Source organism: Ceratotherium simum, chromosome 11, assembly GCF_057802395.1.
Source record: "Ceratotherium simum simum isolate JZ-2026a chromosome 11, ASM5780239v1, whole genome shotgun sequence".
NCBI classification, from domain to species: Eukaryota; Metazoa; Chordata; class Mammalia; order Perissodactyla; family Rhinocerotidae; genus Ceratotherium; species Ceratotherium simum.
Genome location: NC_141910.1, coordinates 39,560,116 through 39,579,457, shown reverse-complemented (window position 1 = coordinate 39,579,457; position 19,342 = coordinate 39,560,116). Strand labels below are relative to the sequence as shown.

General features: G+C 54.2%; 1 long non-coding RNA gene across 1 annotated transcript; it reads left to right on the top strand.

Annotated features, from left to right (window-relative positions):
* The first annotated feature begins 828 nt into the window (after window positions 1-828).
* LOC147915977 (uncharacterized) lies at window positions 829-17,327 on the top strand. The gene is made up of 3 exons (XR_015553660.1): window positions 829-965; window positions 8,924-9,045; window positions 17,231-17,327. It is a non-coding gene; the product is annotated as an uncharacterized LOC147915977 (long non-coding RNA).
* The last annotated feature ends 2,015 nt before the right edge of the window (window positions 17,328-19,342 follow it).

Genomic DNA, 19,342 nt, shown 5'->3' with positions numbered 1-19,342 from the left:
ATTTGCATTCTTGTCAGTCACTGCTGGGCTTTTGTATCTGGGCCTGGGACTGCCCCTTAGGCGTCCCTGCATCCAGGGGTCAGCCCCAAGAGGGCCGAGGAGGAACCATTCAACCCCAGAGCTACGTGTGCCCTCAGAGAGGAGGGCGCCCTGGGGGCCTCAAGCCCCCTTAGGTATCAGCATCATCTACAAGCTGACATCTCCCACATAACAGGACACATTTTCAAATGTATGTAGAAGCTCTTCAATAAAACACACTCATTTAAAAGCATTACTGAATGTGCACTTGCTTTTGGTCATTTGTACCTTTTATTCAAAGGATTTTAAAAGTATGACTGCTGTCACAGGGAGCCAGGAGCTGGTCTGCAAAATGTTTCGAGTCTATAAAAGAGGGTTTGTGTTCAAAAAGGTCAGAAATGACTTTACAGACGGAGCCCCTGAGGTCCTGAGAGGTAGCACATCTTGGCCACGATTCAAAGCAAGCTGGGGCCCAGGGAGGGTGCTAAGAGTGGGGTGGGGCTCTCTGTCTGTCTGATCAGGGCAGCCCCCCACATCTCACCAAAGAAGAGGGCCTGCCCCAAGGCTGCAGGTGTGGCCCCTGGGGGATACAACGCAGTGGGGTGTGGAGCTTGAGGTGACGAAGGGGCTAGGAGAAATTCAGGACGTTGCCTGTCTCCCAGCAACATAGGGACAATTCCAGGAACCAAGAAAGATCCCCAGCCTTACCTGTCATTTACTTCTCAGAGCCTTTCCTAAGGCCGGCACGTGCAGATCCTGATGGGGAAGAAGCCAGCCTTGTACGGACAAGTGGGAAGACGAAGAGGGGGGCCTCTTTCAGTGGGGAATATGCCCCCACTCCACGCAACTGGGCCAAAGGGATGGACACCACCCCCCCCCAATGGAAGGAAGCAAAAGAAAGACATTTCTGGAGCATTTACTGTGTGCCCAGCATTGTGTTTTCACAGGTTAGTAATTTTCTTTTGTTTTTAATCTCAACAATCTTGTAAAGCAGATCTGACAACTCCCATTTTCACAGATGCACCTCAGAGAGGTTAAAAGCTATTAAAAGGCAGAGCCAGCACCTACACTTAAGCCCACACTATGGGGCCTGATCTGTGTTCTGGGGGATCTGAGCTGCTGGAGGGAGGGCTGAGGGCGGGTGGGGGGGAGGAGGCCCAGCCCCCACAGCCCCAGCCCCAGCGAACATCCTCTGCCTGCCTTTGTTCACAAAACCGAAAAAATGATGATGGTTTTCCTTCCTCTCTTTAAGAAAACAACAGAATCAAAACAAACAGAGAAGGGGAACTCCCCTCCTGTAGCTTTTGCCAGAAATAAAAGGAAGAAATAGTCCCAGTCATGCCCTGGGCTGCCCTGCTGCTGGGACAGGGTCTGGGAGGGGAAGAGAGAGCAGCCCTCGTGAAAACCCAAAGCTTCAGCTCCCCCACCTCCTGGTCCTGATCTGAGCTTGGCCTCACCCCCAGCAGCCCTTCCCCCATCCGTCGCCTCACCACCCAAGATCGGACACACACACACAGCTGAAGCAGCTGAAACTTCCCAGAGGGCTTTAGTAAATCCTAAGGAAGGGCAAAGAGGAACAAAAAACATGCAAGTCCAAGCAATAAAAACAGCCCCCAAAATGCACACCAGCACTGTCAACTCCCATGGCCAGTTCTCACTCAGGGCTCCCAGGCTCTGCCCACTTTCTCTCTCCTGAGCTACCTGCAGTGAAGCACCCAGAGGGCAGTGATAGCCTCACGGGGTCCCTTCCTTCCTAGAGTCAGGCTTGTCTGCACTTAGCAGCCACAACAGTCAAAGTCTGGAGTAGCCTTGAGTTCGTGGTACTGCAGGACACCCACCCCTACTCTGGCCAGGGCCCTCCCATCCATCACCTAGTTCAGCTTGCCATTCCAGATGTCTTGTGCTGATTGGCTCACTTGGAGTGACTGACAGGTTCAGAGATCTGCCCCCTGCATACAGGACGGTGGCCTTAAAGGCTCAGCAGTGTCATCCTCACAGAGCTTACAGTAACAGGACTTGGTCTCACAGAACCAGCCCTTCGGTCAGCCTCACTCTTTGACAGGGACTCTGGGGCCAAGAGCACCTTTTGAAAACTGCCTGGATAGATTAAGGAATTTGTGATATGGGTTCAAGGTCAGGCTATAGCTGGAGAATAGTTTTTCCCCACTGAGACTAATTAGTCTCAGCAAATACTAAATGAGTACTTAGTTATGTACTCAGTGCTGTACCCGGTCCTGTGGGAAACGTAAGAAGACAGAGGAGTCTCAGTCTCCCAGGGACCTGTGAGAGATGGTGGCAGGGAGAGGATTAGGCCTAAACAATTAGAGAAGACTCTAAATGGAAACGCCTCTCCTCTTGGAGCAGTGGGAGGTTAGAGAGAGAAAGAGCACGGGTGATGTTGCTAACTGTTTGAGGATTACTGCACAGGGCTGACAGGTCCTGCACTTAGTAGGTGCTCAGTTGGTGTCTGTTGGATGAACCACCACTGTCTGGGCTTCACTGGTAGCAGAGGGTCAGAGGAGGTCAAGCAAGGACCCCCAATGCCCCACCCAGCCTTCATCCTTTCTCATCTGAACATTAAGGCAGACATCCTCATTTGCTTTACGCCTTTAATACATCCTCCAAGTGGAGCTATTGTGCCAAAACACAGGACAGATTGTGTCATGCCCTCCATCAAAAGCCTTTGCTGGCTCCCCATTGCCCACTAAATAGTCTATGACAGCTGCCTCCTTCCCCCCCAAAAGGAGTGAGCACAGTGGTTGGGGGCTCAGGCTCCACAGTCAGACCCCTGAATTTAGATCCTGGCTCCAACCCTTACCAGGCATTGACCGGGGACAAGTTTCCAGTACTTCCCTAGCCTCTGTTTCCGCTCTGTAAACTGGGGATGCTAAAGGCATCTGCTTGTAGAGGTTTGGAGAAGGTTAAACAAGGTGCATCCTGCATAGGGATACACAGTGGAGCCCCCACACGTGTTGGCTTTCCTCAGTATTACAAGGATAATAGTTTTGTCTTCCCACTGGCCCAGGAAGCTTCTTGAGGGCAGGCACCACGTGACAGTTGCCCTGCATCCTCCCCCAGGCCCAGCTCAGTGTTATGCCATGTAGGAGCTCAGTAATGCTTGTAGACCAGAGGGTAGAGCTTAGAAAGGGGGCCCAGAGCTGGTGGATTTGATTTCTCCCCGGCCCAGAACACCCTCTTCTGCCATCTCTGGCCTGGGCACTCTCTTACTCAGTCTTTAAGATCCCACTCTGTCTGCCTCCTCCAGGAAACCTTCCCTGTCACTCAGGTTGGGTCAGACCCCTTGGTGTCCCCACTGCACGCATGGCAGATAAGCCTTGATCAATGCACTATTATACAGTAGTTCTTGGTTTATGCAGCTGGCTCTCAAGAGACTGTGCCCCCTGTCACTTCTCTACGGAGTCTAGCTCAGCAGCAGCCTAACAAGGTTTTGATGAATGTATTCACAAATTTGCTCTGTGACCTTGAGCAAAACCCCTCTGTCCCATTCTAACATGGGGAAAGCACTATCTTTCTTAGATAAGTGGGAGGAAGGGGCTCGGAGGTGGAAGGTTCAGGGCCAGGAGAGGAATGAAGTGACTGGTGACACCCACTATGGCCAGATGGGGCATTAGAGGAGGCCACATTGGCTCATCCAATGAGGGCAAGGGTAGAGAATTGCCCCATACCCTGATGGGCCCCTGGTGGGGGGCTCTCTCCACATGGGGGTAGAAGGGCATGGTCTGTTGGCAAGGCCGATTAAAAAAAAAGGAGTTCTATGTTTCCAGGCTCTTCCCATCCAGTAACCTGGTCCCCAAGACCTTCCTGCAGGATCTGCTCCACCCTCCTGGCCATCAATGCCAGTTGTGACCTTGAACCAGTCACTACTCATCTCTGGACCTCCAGGTTCTCCTCTTCACCGACCAGGGCTTAAGGTGCCCTCAGGGGCCGGTGCCCAGGAGGGAGCCCAGGGATGGAATCCTGGCTAGCTGACCACCCCCACCAGGGTGTTGGCCCAGGAAAGCGAGTTTCAGGTTTCAGCTTTCAGAGTGTTTTCCTGTCTAGGGCACTTTCTATTTTTCAATACTTTTCCTATCACAGCCAAACAACAAAAAAGGAAATTGGTGAGCCTTCTAAGGGCTGGGAGGGAGGGGGTGGGCAGAACCCACCCTGGGAAAGGCCTGAGGCAGGGCTGGAGGGGAAAGGCCCCTCTCCTCCATCCCCCACACCCTCCCACCCCCCTGCCCCATCCTCTCACTCTCCTCCCTGCCTGGCTGACTCATTGTTTTGCAACAAACAGCAGGCGGCCAGGCCCTGGCAGTTTCTCGAAGTCCAGCCCCAAAGCAGGCTGGGTTGAATCCCGGCCCTCCCAACGGCCCAGCCAGGCCCAGAACGATTGGGTTATCTCCGCCCGCATCCCCTTTGTTTGGGGCGGCCACTTGCTCACCCAAGGTAAACAAACGTGGGGCATGCGAGAAAAGAAGGGACTCATTACCTCCCGAAGCCACAGAGGCCTGGCTGGGGACCAGCAGGACTGTCAGAGATCCTCCTCCCCCAGAGAGGTTTCCCTGCCTAGAGGAGGGATTTCAGAACACAGCATCCAGAGACTGGTGCCTGGGTTCAAATCCCAGCTCTGCCACTTACTGCTGGTGACCTTGGACAAGTCACTGACCCTGTCTGCTTCAACCTCCCCGTCTGCAGAATGTCGGGATAATAGCACCTACCTCACAGAGTGTTCTGAGCACTGATGAGTTCATATTTACAAAGGGCTATATAAATGATGTTAATTTTTTTAAAGAGCTATATGTAAGTGGTGTTAAATGGAAAAAAAAGAAAAAGTCTATAAGCAATGTCAAATAAACCCAATGCCCAAGGCCAGGCTCTTAGGAGATTTCTCAGTCCCCCAGCCCCCAGCCCCCAGCCCACCTGACTCTCCCAGCGGGCCAGGCTCCTTCACTCTGCATCCCTGCGCTGAGGGCATTGATGGGCCCCAGCAGGACAGGCATGGAGGCCCCAAGCTCCTTTTCAAATGGAAGTTGTGGGGGATATCCTCCAGGGAGGCAGGCGCCAGCCCGGGAGGATCGGGCCACCTGAGGGGCTGCACTGAGAGGCTTTTGGGTTTCCTGCTAGAGCTTTTGGAATTTCAAAAAGCTGTCCCCAGGGATGGACAGCCCACAGGGGTGAAGTGACGGAGGGAGGGTGGCGGTGCTGCGAGCTCTCCCTGAAGTCCAACAGTGGAACCTGTGCTGCCATTTTCTTCTCTGGACTGATTTTCCCAAATAGCTGATTTCTCAGGCTCAAGTTCCAGATTCAAATCCTGGTTCTGACACTTACCAGCTGGGAGACTTTGGGCAAGTTGCTTTCTCTCTCTGAAGCTCCATTTCCTTGTCTGTAATAAGAGATGATAATCCTGCTTTGCATGGCTGGCAGAGGATTAAACGAGGCAACACAGGCGAAGCTCTTAGAGCGGTGGGTGCCTGGGTGCAGGAGCAGGGCTCCATTAGCGGGCGTCCTCACCGGGGACCTGGGAATCTCCTTACATCCAGCCTGACTCCATTTGGCAGTAGATTGGTGCCCAACCCCCACCCCGTTTCCTGCATCCTTTCTGATGAGTCTAAGGGCCTGAGGTTGGCTTCTCAGCCTCTTCCTTCCTGGTTCCCCCAGTGGTGCCAACAGTGCACAGAAGTTAACAGAGTGCACTTCAGAGCCCAAGAGATTGGGGTTGATGTCCAGGCTCCTCCATCACTAGCAGTGAGACCCTGGTCACAAGTCATGGGTCCTCTCCAAGCCTCTGTCACTCAGTCATTCAATCAGCAAATATTTCTGAGAACCTGCTCTGTGCCTGACACCATGTACCTGCTGCAGGTACAATAGTGAATAAGAAAGATCAAACCCCTGCCTTCAGAGAGTCAGAGTCTAAAAACGGAGACAAATATTAAATGTATATCTGAACATATGATTATTGAGTGCTACAGAGATTGAGGATGCCATGGGATAATATTTCCAGGAGGGCTCAAGGGAAGGTCTTCCTAAGGATTAAGCCAGAACCTGAAGGATATCTAAGAATGGTAAGTGCTGGGCAAGTAGAGGGAGAGAACACTGTACAGACAGCAGAAATAACATGTTCAAAGGCCCTGAGGTCAGAAGAGTTTGGTACTCATACTGAAAGGAGTCCATAGCAAGTAAGTAAAAGAGAGACTCAAAATGAAGTTGGAAAGTAGCAAGGGCCAGATCAGGTGGGACCACATAGACCTTGGGAAAGACTCTGGACTAGAACTATTGAGCAGTTTTAAGGAGAAGGGAATGTGGTTAGAGCTCTTTCAAAAATGTCTTCAGCAGCTGAATGGACAATGGCTTGGAGTAGATTCCAGGAGACCAAGGAGGAGGCTATCTTTCAAGGGAGAGAGGATGTAGTTGGACTAGGGACAGCAAAGCTAGAGAGGAGGGCAGACCAAGACATGCTCAGGGAGTGAATACAATACGAATTGGTGATGGGGTAGGTATGGAGCTGGAAGGAGAAGGTGTCAAATATAAGTCAGGTTTCCACATGGGAAACTGGGTGGAAGGCAGGGACACTCACTGAGAGAGGAAGCCCCAGGGAGGGGCAGATTTGACGGGAGGGGGGATAACAGGATTTTAGTTTTAGAGATCTATGTTTGAAACATCTATATCAAGTAGGCAGCTGGATACATCAGTCTGGAGTTTAAAAGAGAGGTCTAGGTTGAGAATTGGAAATTGAAGAAATGGAATTAATACGGGAGAGGACAAGATTGCCTGGGAGAGAGTAATCTATGCTAGTCAAAGAGGACCAGGCCCAAGGCCTGAGGAGCGCCCCATTTAAGTGCCTCGTGAAACTGGAGCCTCAGTTTTATCATCTCTAAAATGGAGATAATAGTCCCCATAGCTCACAGCATAACTGAGGGTTATATCAAGTAATGGACGCAAGGCTCTTACCCAGCTCCCAGCACACAGCAAATGCACAATAAATGGTGGGTAGGAAAGGTGTGCTCATGCATATGGTCAGCAATATTCTTCATTTGCAAGTGATGGAAACTCAAACTAGTTTTAGAAAAAGAGGAGTTTATTCAAAGGATTCAGGAAACCCCCTACAATCAGAGGAAGAGCTGAATCACAAAACCACGCACGAAGGGGAGGCACACAGTCCTCGAGGGACGCTCGCTAGGCCTCTCCTCTCTACCTCCTGTTGGGATCAACTTCTTTCTCTCCCGGATTCTCTGACTTCCCTTGGGTGACAGGGGACACAGCTGCAGGCCAGGCCTGCTTTCACATCTCCATGTTCCCTCCACCAGAGAGGGACTTATTCATACTCTCTCTGATCCCAAGTGAACGAAATCTCAGGGAAGGACTCTGAATGGCTCAGCTTTGTTTGGGAACCTGCCCCCGCCCCATTCAACACAGGAGGACAGGGACCAGCGTCCACGAAAACGTGGCATTGCCATATTGGGGGGTTGGGGGGCAGGGCTGCTAGGTCAGCAAAACAATAGGCAGCCCCCTCATATTATTAACCTGGAAATGTTCTTGTAGTCAAGAAAGGGGGCTAATTTAGTACAGGTGATTAAAAACAAAACACAACCCCTGGCTATGTTGCCATCTATTGATCCTGACGCTCCCTTGATAACCACCCCTCCCCACTCCCCCCAGCTCCCCATCCCCTGGACTCACCAATAACCCCATCACATGCCTCCTAGGCCCATGGTGTTTCCCCCACAGGCAGTCCTTGCAGATGGACCTCCTCTAGGCCCAGCTTTGAGGGGTCCCCTCTTCAGAGCCTTCAATGACATCCCAGACCCTAGGATTGAGGTCAGTCTCCTCGGCCTCACCTCTCAACGTTTCCCGTCCTTCCATCACGGCACCTCTCATGTCAGTCAAGGCCCAGCCTACCCCAGACCTCCTCCGGGATGGGTCTTGGGACCTCTCCAGCCTCCTGCCCCCTCCCACTGACCTCCAAACTCCTGCTGCAATGCTCCTCGCTCACATTTGAGGAGTGCCTGCCACATGCTGGTCACTGTAGATAGTTACTGTTTCTACATGCCCCGTCTGGCTTACTGCCTGAATGACAGACCGCACCACCCCATCTGACAGAGAGGAAACAGGCACAGCGAGGTTCAGCAACTTGCCATGATTTCACCGCTGGTTAGTGAAATACCCAGGACTTGAATCCAAGACTGACGACCCACCCCAAAACCTTTGCTCTAAACCAGGGGCCAGCAAACTATGGCCCCGTGGGCCAAATTCTGCCTACTCTCTGCTTTTGGGCAGCCCAAGAGCTAGAATGGTGTTCACATGGTTAGGAAAAAAAAAAGAAGCATAAAATTTTGGTGCATGTGAAAATCACTTAAAATTAAAATTTCACTGTTCATAAATAAAGTTTTATTGAAACACAGTCACACCCATTTGTTTAGATATTGTCTGTGACTGTTTTCACGCTACAATGGCAGAGCTGAGTAGTTGTGACAGAGACCAGCCTAACACTTTTACTGTTTGGCCCTTCACAGAAGAAGTTTGCGGACCCCTCCTCTAAAAGGCACCACCAGCCCACCTTCCCTGATGTCCCACAGCCCCAGGGAGTTCTAAACGCCCCGCCTGCCTCTAGGGGTTGCTCTTTCTCTGAGTGCTGAGCCTGCTCTAGGATCTTGGAGGGAAAGCAAGGTGGGTTTTAGCCTTCTTTGTATACCCTCAGGTACTCAAGACTTGCCCCGGATGGAAGTGAAGGTTCAAGACTTCACTTGAGAGACATGAGAAAGTCCCAAAAATTCTTCTAAACTAACCCTACTGGTGTCCCCTGGCTGAGCCAGGCTGTCCATCCCAGGGTGGACTGTGGGAGGCCTTTGTCCTGGCAGGATCTGACTCATCTGAAGTGCACTCTGGGTCTTGTTTGGTTTTCAAGGAACCAGCTTCAAGGAAAGAAGCAGAAGGACTGCGTCTTATCCGGAAGAATGAGCCGGAGAGTTGTCCTGGGGACCGAGCGGGATCATGAAAGAAAGCACGGAGCCTAAAGGCTGGCATGTAGTAGGTGCTTGATGACCAGCAGCTTTTGTGAGGAGGAGGAGGTGGTAAATGGAGAATTCTGGAAGCTCCCAGCTTTTGCTTGCCTGGATGGGGCTTTTGTGTAAATTAGAAAGAGGCTCTCCTTCCTCCAGCACATAAGGCCCTGGCCACACCAGGACACCCTTGGCGAGTGGAGTGAGAGCTGTACATCAGCCCCCGCTCCCACCCTCAGACCAGGTGCCTTTGTGCAGTGCACACACTTCACAGCTGTCTGTGGCAGCCCTGCTAGAACTGGAGTAGGGAGGCCCTGAATGAGGTTTTCTGAGTTTACCCTCCTAACTCGGCCACTAACTCGGGCCAGTCCACAAACCCTCCTGGGCTTCAGTTTCCTCTTCTGTGTAATGCGGATGCTTGTCCTATCTCCCTCAGGCAGTTCTGAGGATGAAATGAAGGAGCAGATGTGGAAATCAAGGGTGAAAGGTTTTGATGTCAACCAAATGACCAAATGGAAGCCTGCCATTTGGGGTCCTCCAGAAGCTGCTATTCACAGAAAGGGCTTTATTGTTGACGTTTTTAGAAATTATATGTCGTAGAAAGTTTGGAAAGCAGAGAGCTATATTGCCCATCATCTACCATGGCTAATATCATTTCTACGCTTATCTTGCTTTTTGGGGGGACAGGGGGTAGGGGAGGTCCAGAGAGGGGAAGACACTAGAGCAGTACTTCTCACACTGCACCTGGGGGCTTTGTTAAAAAGCAGATTCTGGTCCGGTAGGTCTGGGTTGGGTTCCGAGAGTGTATTTTTAACTGGGTCCCAGATGATGCCTATCTGAGGACCACACTCTGTCACAAGGACCTAGAAGACCCTAGAGCAGCCCGAGGGGTGGGCCCAGGGTTTCCTTGCCCCAACGGGGCAGTGGGAACAGCGAAAGTTTCCGCCATCCCAGCAGACCTGCTCCTTGAAGGAAGAGGAAGGGTAGGACTCCAGGGAGCAGCCCCTAGCCCGGCCGGCCCCAGATCTGGAAACCGTGGGAGTGAAGGCCTGGTTGAAGGCCCCGCACCCTCAGCGGGGGGACTGAAGCTGGGCAGGCAGGGAAGGGCTGGGTTTCCCCAGATCAAAGCAGGTCCCCCAGCCTTTGATTCCCAAACAAGCAGCCTCTTTGGAGGCTGACTGGAGTTTGGGGCTGACTGGCCTTGGGGCCTGGGGTGCGTGGTCAGAGGCCCTCCCCCGGCCTGCTCTCTTTTTGCATAACAGCTTGGCTGCCTAACAAAAGGGCAGTCCTTGAAAGGCCGAATGGGGCTGTTAAAGGCTTCCGGCAATGGTTTAATTGGGGGCGATTAGAGTGTCCTCCCCAGGAAGGCCTGCCCTTCAAAGGCCAAGCAGGCCTGGCTCCCCTGCCCTCAGCACCTCTCCCCTCGGCCACGCCCCACATGGTGGCCCTGCCCCCAGCCTCTCCCCTCCCCTGACTGGGCCCCCACCTCCCCTGCGGCTCCCTGCGGACCTGGGAAGTCAGCGACCGGACACTTTGGCCAGCCTGTCTGGGGGGATTCCGTGCCGGCCCCTGGACCATCAGCACCATTTGTTCACACAGTTTGGTCTCGTGGCTGAGTCTGGTGTGGGAGGGCGGGGAAGGCTGAGTTAGAGACGCAAACGCCCCGGAATCGGCCCACCCGGAGCACTCCCGCTGTCTGGCCCCAGGACACCTAGACTGGTCTTTGGGTCCCACCCTGAGCTCCCTTACCAGCCCCTCTCCCCAGGACCCCCACCTGTCTGGAACTTCATGGTCACTGTTGGGGGTCCCATGGCCGACCACACATTAATCTTCCAGACATCTGCTGAGCACACTACCTGGGAGACCTTGGTGGTTCAGAGGTGACTAGAATGGGACCACGGGGGTGGCGGGTACTGGGGAGTGACAGGCAAAAGCAATAGGGCATGATACGAAGTAAAACAAGGTAAGCTGTAAGCAGACGGCTACCTCTGGTGGGGCTGGGGGAGCAGAGGGGCAAGGAAGACTTTCTGAAAGCAACAGAGTTAGAATGCGGTCGGCTCACTTTTGCCCAGCCGCCAACCCTGATGTTGGTAGCAAGAACACAGCTGGCTTCACTAACAGGCCTTGCCCACCCAACCCACTCAGGGATCCCTGGGAGGGGGAGCGGGGCGGGCTTTCCATCATGTCTAGAAATAGTTGCTCTGTGGGCTTCTGGTTCAGACACTCCCCCAGAGCCCATGGAGTCTCTCAAATACCTTCTGTGAAACGTTTATCCAGAGAGAGGAAGACACTAGGGCAGTACTTCTCAAACTGCACCACTTTGTTAAAAAGCAGGTTCTGATCCAGTAGGCCTGGGGTGGGGCCTGAGAGTTTGCATTTCTAACGGAGTCCCAGATGACGCCCACCTGAGGACCACACTCTGTGACAAGGGCCTTGAAGACCCTGGAGCAGCCCAAAGAGGTGGGGCCAACCTCCCAATATGTTGGCTAGGCCGACCTATTGGGAGCTGTCCTAGGGGCTGCTTTGGATGCTCTTTTCCTCTCTCATCTCTTCAGGCCCATCCTCCAAGTGAAGGTCTACAGCCTTTCCCTTCAGGGTGCTCTGTTTTGTCCCCCACGCCTGCTGTCGTCAACCCCATTGGGCTTTGGTCCCCTGTTGACTGCCCAGTGCCTTTCTGAGGATGGAGGTGCTGGGGCCAAGGGTCTCTGGGATTTCCGTATCCCAGGATGAGAGTGCAATAAAACCAAGTCCCTAGGCTAGGAGGCAGGGAGCCTAGACCTGAACTGCAGGCTGCAGAAAGCCTCCATTTGGACATCCCTGTCCTGTGTGAGTCCTCTCTAGGGAGGTGTCCCTGACTATCCCCCCACCCACCTGAGAGCTTTCCTGTCCTGTCCCCAGAACCTGCTCTGGCTCTCAGAAGCCCACGCAGGGCAGGGCCGAGTAAGCAGGGGCCCTGAGAGGGGGGCGGGGACACAGACTCTGAGCAGAGCATTCTGACTGAATCCCAAAAGCCAGGCAGGTGCCCTGACTTTGATTCTCATCAACGTCTGATCTCAGAGATCTGGCTGCTGGTTACATCGGAGGCACTGTAGCAGCTCACTAACCAGAGCAGCCAGCTGGGAGGCACACAGTCGAGCCCCATCTCTACCTCTGGAGGCTCCTGGAGGGCAGAGCAGCAGATATCAGAGATTCTCACATGAATTCTCCACCCGTCCCAGCCTCAGCCTGGCAAAGAAGCGGCTAGTGAAGCAGCTCCAGACTTCCAGATATGAGATAAAACTGGAGCCATTCCCTCATACAGGGCATGCATTGAGGACAAGTAGGCACGCTTAAGAATCAGGGCTGTGGAAACTTGGAAAGGAGCTGTCTGCTCCCCCTACGCTAGCACCCTGCCCCCCAGACTTACGCCTTTACTCCTAGGGTGACCAACTGTCCCAGGTCTCTGGGACTGAGGTGAGTTTCTGGGATGGATAATGGACTTTCAGTTTTAAAACCGAGACAGTCCCAGGCAAACCATCCTGATTTGTCCAGGACTGAGGGGTTTCCTAGGACAAGGTTTCAGCATTAAAACTGGGAAGGCCCTGGGCAAACCGAGACAAGTTGGTCACCCTACCTTTCCCCCGTATCCTGGCCCCTGCCCCCATCACTCCCCTGACACTGTGTACGAAGGCCACCACCAACCTTCAAACTCCACCTCCTGCGGCCTCTTCTCCCTCCTCCTGCCCCATGGCGGGTAGGCATGAGAGAAGGCTGGGGCAGTCCTGGGGGGTGCACCGGAGGTGGGGCAAGGGGGCAGGGAAGTGACAGCCTCCTTTGTCCCACCCTCCCTAAACCCGTTTCTAGGCCTGCACCCTTTATCACTCCCTCACACTATCTGGCCGCTGAAGGAGTATCTCCTCCTCGCTCACCCCAGCCCTGCCCTGACTCAGATAAGCTGAGGGGCCACCCCAGGAAGATAGAGGTGGAGCTGCGGCCTGGGTCCTTCTCTGCCCTGAACCTCCCTGCCTGACCCTTGGCCCGACCTTGGCCAGTAAAGCACCAGGGCATCCCTATGTGCCTTACACATCCCAAGGTGGACAGGAATTCCTATGCTCACTTGACAGACAAGAAAATGGAGGCGGGAGAAATGATGTGATCTGCCCAAGGTCGTCAGGCCAGACCTGCAAAATGTAGGGGCTGGAAGGGGCCCCAGAGGGCAGATCGAAAGGCTCCTGTGATGGAGTTTCAGGGAGGGTGTGTTTTGAGGCCAGCCACAGAGAAGACCCCCAGATGAAGATTCAGCACTTCTACCCCCCTGCTGGTCTTGGGCCAGACTCCCAGACCACCAAGCACCCAAGCCCAGAGCCCCAGGGCCTGCCTCCTGCAGCCTCCTGTCCCCAGGAAGGCCTTCTGCCTGCATTTCTCCCTCCAACAAGGCCTGCTTTCTGCTGCCAAAGCTCAGTTTTAGTGTTATCAGGGTCCTACTCACAAGCCTCCCTGGGTTCCCCTTGCTCCAGGACAGCCAGGCATTCCAAACCTTCCCTGACCACCCCCCCCAACGATCAGCCCCACTTCCATCCTCTAGGCAGTGGCTGTGGCCGCACAGAATTCCTCGTGGTCCCCAAACATGCCGTGTGCTTTCTTGCCTCTGCTCACCCTGGCCCCTCCGCAGGGAAAGGACACCTTTCCTTCACCTGGATCTGTGGAAACCCTGCTGGTCCCCGAGGGCCTGTCACGTCTCCTCCTCCAGGAAGCTTCCCTGAGCATTTGAGTCAGAAACACATTCTCCTTCTTCAAACGGCTTTAGCGCTTACCATGTGCCAGGCGCTGTGCTAGGCCCTGTGTCTCATTCAACCCTCACGACAACCACAAGCAATAAGTACTTTACTACTATCATCCCCTTGTTATAGACAAGAAACTGGAGCACGAGAAGTCAGGGAACAGGCCCAAGGTCACACAGCTGGAAATGGAGGCAGGATGTAGGTTCTGGCAGTTTTTCATCCAGAGGCTGAGCTCTAAACCACTGTTAGGCCCCCCTCACTCACTGCGTGGTATGTGAGTCTTTTCTATCCTGTCCTGGCTACACTGGACTAGAAGTTCCTCAGGGCAGGGACCATGGAACAGGACTGGCCTCCTGCAGGAGTCTTAGTATTTACTTAGCTCAGAAAAGGCGGCTTCACTCCAGGCCCCTGTTCAGCCCTAGAGGGAAGGATGGAATTCTATTAACTCTCAGACCCATTTCTGATTCTCACCTGGCTTCTTTTTGGCTTTGGGGGCCTGATCATGGGATGTGGGTGGGGCAGCCAGAAAGGGACTGAGCCCCCCGTAGCCCCCCAGGACTTCTCTGCCCCTCTAATGCCTCCCTCCCAAAAGCCAACTCCACACACTCCTCCTTTGAGAAGCCGTTCCTGCTGCCCCCGGGCCTGCCTCGGCCTGGTCCCTCGGTCCTCTTCCTGCCTGTCTCCTGCTCCATCTGGGGGATGTGTCCAGATCCCCATGCTGACTCTGAGCTCCCTGCCTGCAGCTCCCTAACATCCACACGGGCTCTGGCTGCATGTCTGCTGAAGGAGGGGGCAGAGGAAAAGGAACTCTGCTTTGGGATAGACTCCTTGGCTTCTTAATGTACCTTGAAGACTTCAGTCCTCTGGTGGGTGTCAGCCAGGCTCAGATACACTGAGTTACCCAGAGGCCCTCAGAGCTGGGGCTGGGAGAGGAGGTGCAGGCATGCCCAAGGGTGTGCCTGCGTGTGTCTGTGTGTCCACACGCCCATGAGTGACTGTGTGCATCCATGTGTGAGTGTGTGTGATTCACATACACCCTTGCACAGTCTGCTTATGTGTGTGAATTCCTGTGCTTGAAGGCTCCTGGGTACGTGCGAGCATGCACGCAGGACTCCTCCCTCCCCCCACTCACCCAACTCCTACTCAGCTCTCAGGATGCTCCCCTGCCCCGCCTCACCCCTGAAGCCTGCTCTGACCCTCCAGCTCACACTGTCCTCCACCCCCCCACCCCCACCCCCGCCTCCTCCCCACTGACCTGCAGCCCTGACCTCCTGACCTGCGTCACATACACTACCCATCTTGTTCTGGTTCAGGCCTGGAGTTTGGTCACCCTTGCTCCCTGAGGGTGAGGCTAAGTCCTTTTCAAATTACCCCTAAAGCCCAGCTTACGATGGGGGACACAGCCTTGCCAATATACACTCACTGACCTGAATTAAAACCAGCCGCGTTGAAAGCAACTGCACTGAAGTGAATGGAATCAGAGCACCCTAGCTTTTCTCTCTGAATTCTTTTACTCTCTGTATCTTTCCATCGGTACTTTCTCTAATTTGTTTGCTGTCTCATTCGTACAAAGTACTTCCTGGTACACCCGTATCTCGTTCACATCTCATGACAATCCTTCAAGATAAGAATATTTATCCTCATTGCACAGAGGAGGAAACTGAGGCTCAGAGAGGCTACGTGACTCGCCCAAGGTCACACGGCCTGGAAGCAGGGCCTGGAATCCTCACCCCTAAATGGACACCACCCCCAGCCACTCCCCACCAGCAAGTGCCTCCACCTCTGGGGTTAGAGGGTAAGCCAGGCCTGGAAGAGGTTCTTCCTGACCTTCTCATACTCTCTTCTTGTCCTGAGGTCACTGTGGGAAGGAGATGAAGCAGGCCCCCCCTCCCCGCCCGGGGCCAGGGACGACCCCACCTGGCCAGCACTCCCAGCTGCAGGAGAGGCAGTGAGACCTGTGGACATTGTTCCTCACCTGTGGTTACTGATTTGACAACAGTCCCGTTCCTCTCTAGCCAGCCAGGGAGTTAATGATTAAGGAAGGGATTAAATATTAACCACCTGTCGGGCCATGGCGTAATGTCTCCGTCTGCACCTGAGCCTGCCTAAAAATACCTCCCACCCACGATGGGCCAGCCCCATGCAGGGCCGCTAAGCCCCTTGCTTCTGGCCACCACCTCCCCATGCACCCACCCCGGCCCTGGCCCTAGCCCACTTCCTTCCTGCCCATGCCCACCCCGTCATAATCTCCCACACCCACAGCGCAGACCCAAGAAGTGTTCCTGTAGCTTGAAAGCCACATTGCTGGAAGCACTCCTGGTGGGCTTTCTGGAGGAGGAGGATTTGCTGGGAGCTAACTGCTGTGTGTTCCTGGGGCTTGGAGGGCAGCCTGGGTCAGTAGGTTACATTCCTCTGTGTGATCTAGTTTATCAGTGTTCTTATCTCCTCTCCAAAGTCCTTCCTCCACCGAAAGACCTCTCTGAATCTACACATACCAGGCCCCAACACCCTGGGCTACAGGGATTTATTTCCCTAAAGAATCACGAACCATTCTTTTTTTTCTCCGAGCAGTGAGGATCCGGGGGCCGCCTCCGGGAAGCCTCTCAGACTGAACTGGCCCCAAGCACTTGTGGGCCTCCTCCCCAGCTTTCCTCAGCCCTGGGTGATTCAGGCTGGCAGGGACTGTTGCACAGCTGCAGGAAACTGGCTGCATCTGTTAGAACGGTCCTTTGAAGTTCAACCGTGCAGCCCATGTGGCCCTCCCAAGGCGGGGGGCAGGGACAGCTCTATCACACCCAAGCCGGAGGCCTGCCCTCCGCAAGCAAGCCCGTGGTCAGCCTCCCCACTGCAGGAACCACAGACCATGTGTCACAGGGCTCAATCAGTCTTTTTCTAGAAAAACTGAATTCTTTATTCAAGTCACAAGTCTACTGAAAAGCTCTCAGTTTCTGCTCACGGGGAAGCCCCGAGTTTGCCTGCCAAGCACCCACATCAGCTTATACCACCCTCCCTACGTGTCCTACGGAAGCACATGCCCTCTGCAGGCCTGGTGACAGGCATTATCATCCCCATTTTACAGATGGGAAACTGAAGCTGGGTGAGGTAAAAGGACTTAGCCAGGTTCAAACAGCCAGAAAGTGGCAGAGGCCAGCCTGCCTGACTCGAAAGCCATACAAAATTTAGGAGAGCCTAGTACTGTTCGTCCCACAGCTGCCTCAATCCCAGACTCACCTGTTCTCCAAACCAGGTACGGCCGTGTCTTTCCTTTTTCCTTTAACCTTCTCTCACCTATGTTGACACTTAGGATGTGACCCAAGGAGCCTCCACAGGGAGACTAGGAGCTCTAGACGGATTTCCAAGTCCCTCCCAAAATAGGGCTCATCACTTTAAAAGGTTTTGTTATGCTCCTGCAGAGACTTCTAGAAGGACTCACGGCCTTCCTTCTTCCTGCAGGTTGTAAATCATCTCCCCAGACCTGGACGGCTTTGACTCTGCCTTGCCTGGTGGTTTCCTCACATCGTCGCTTGTGTTTACACACGAGGAAACCCTGGTCCCCAGAGGTCAAGTGCCTCCCTGGCCGGTGGCTCCCACAGGAGTTCCTCAGGGCGGCGGTGGTGCTGAGTGCAGCGATGGACTCCTGTTGGCACCCATGGGGGCTTCCAGGCCAACATCTGGGAGGTTTCCTTTGGGGGCTATGGCCCCTGTCTTAGACCCAGAGCAGAACAGCTCACCCTGGCAGCCTCATCCTGCTCCCCTCTGCCCCAGCACTGTCCCTAGGACACTGCTCCCCAGAGTCTGCCTTCTCCCACCCCTGACAGTGACCCTGAGGTTTCCCAGAGGGCACTCAGAAGCCCAGGAAACACGCACTCTTAGCCTAAACAATGCTCCCATCTCCCACCCCCAGTACACACATCCTTTGATTCAGGCCTCCCCGTGAGGAGGGAGTGCAGCCCGGGCCCTGCCCCTTCTCTCAGGCTCAGAGGCCCAAAGCTCCACCCCCGGCCCCAGGCTGGCCCTCCACTCTGTCCTTTCACTCTGCATTTCTGTTTCTGACTTTCTCGCTCACAGTCACTGACAGGCACTCACAAATTTAGATGAATCCAGCAGAGCAGGGAGGAGAGACACGACACCCAACACCAGACAGGTTTTAAATGGGGGGGGGACTCTCAACTTTTTATTTGCATCTCTTTTGCATATATTTGCATGCGCTGCTTTGGAAGCTCTCCATTTCCCAAAGAACACGGAGAAGTAACGGATCTGTGGGCCCCAAGGGGCACTGAGGCCTCAGTGAGGTTTCCAAATGCCTTGGGTGAGTCTCAGGATCCGGGTCCTGAGGTGCAGGAGGGAGCACAGAAGGGGCAGAGCACTGAGGTGAATAGGGGGAGGGCAGGATAGAGGGAGCAGGGAGGAAGCAGCCGCTCCTGGGCTGGGGCCTGGAGGAACTTGAGGGCCTTGGCTGCCTTCCTGTGGCAGGGACCCCCGCTCTGTGCACCCCTCCACTTGCAGGCCACTGCCTGGCCAGGCTGGGGGTAGGGGCAGGAGTTTTCCAAAGGTCCAGGTGCACTGTGAGACATAGCTCCTGGGGGCCAAGTATGGAAGGTAATGGAGAAGCATGAGGATGGACCCCGAGAAAGCGGGAGCACAAGAGACACTGAGGCAGGGCCAGAGGAAAAGGGCACCAGGAGAGGACGGCCCAGGACTGTGGCTGCTGGGGAAGGTGGGTCCTGCTCTTTAGGTGAACTGGACCTTGGAGGCCCAACGCTATCTGCCCTCCCACCCCACACATCAGTTCTCAGTGTATTCCCCACAGAACCAGAGCCAATATTCCAGGCAGCCAGAACTCTGGCCTGGCTCTGCACCCCTGGCTGGGTGACCTCGGGCAAGTCTCTGTCCCTCTTTGGGCCTTAGTTTCCTCTTCAGTAAATCATCTGGGGAGCAGATGATTTCCAGGGGCCCACTCAGGTCTGACATTCTGTTCCACGCTGGCACAGCCTCTCCCGGTTCCCTGAGGCTCAGGAAGCTTCAGTGTCTACCTCTAAGATCAAGTTCAAATCTGAGTGTTCAGGATCCTTCTGGACCTGGTACCATCCGACCAAATCAGCCTCATCTTTCCCTGTTTTTCCGACAGTCCTGCTGGCCCACTTCCTCCCTGCCCCTCCAGTCCCTGCTCCAGCCTCCTTTCCTTTCCCCACCAAGTGCCCCCTTCCTGCAACACCTGCCCTTCCTGCAGGTCCGGCTTCATGGACACGTGACCTGTGCAGTTACTCAAGACCCTGTGCTTAGAAGGGCCCCTGCTCAGTTTACGACTCTGTTGATGCCATCCTGAAATTTAAAAAGTTTGAACAAGGGGCTCTGAATTTTCATTTTGCACTGGGCTCCCCAAATTATGCACCTGGTCCCACCTTCCTCTCTTGCCATCAGCTCCTCCTCAGCCCCACCACCCCGTGGAGCCCTCATTGATCTAGGGAGAAGGTGGGGCCTGGGATGACCAGAAGTACAGGCCCAGGGGGAAAAAGCAAAGACCCTTTGCACATCATAGGCTCAGGCCTTGTGTCACCTGGGGAA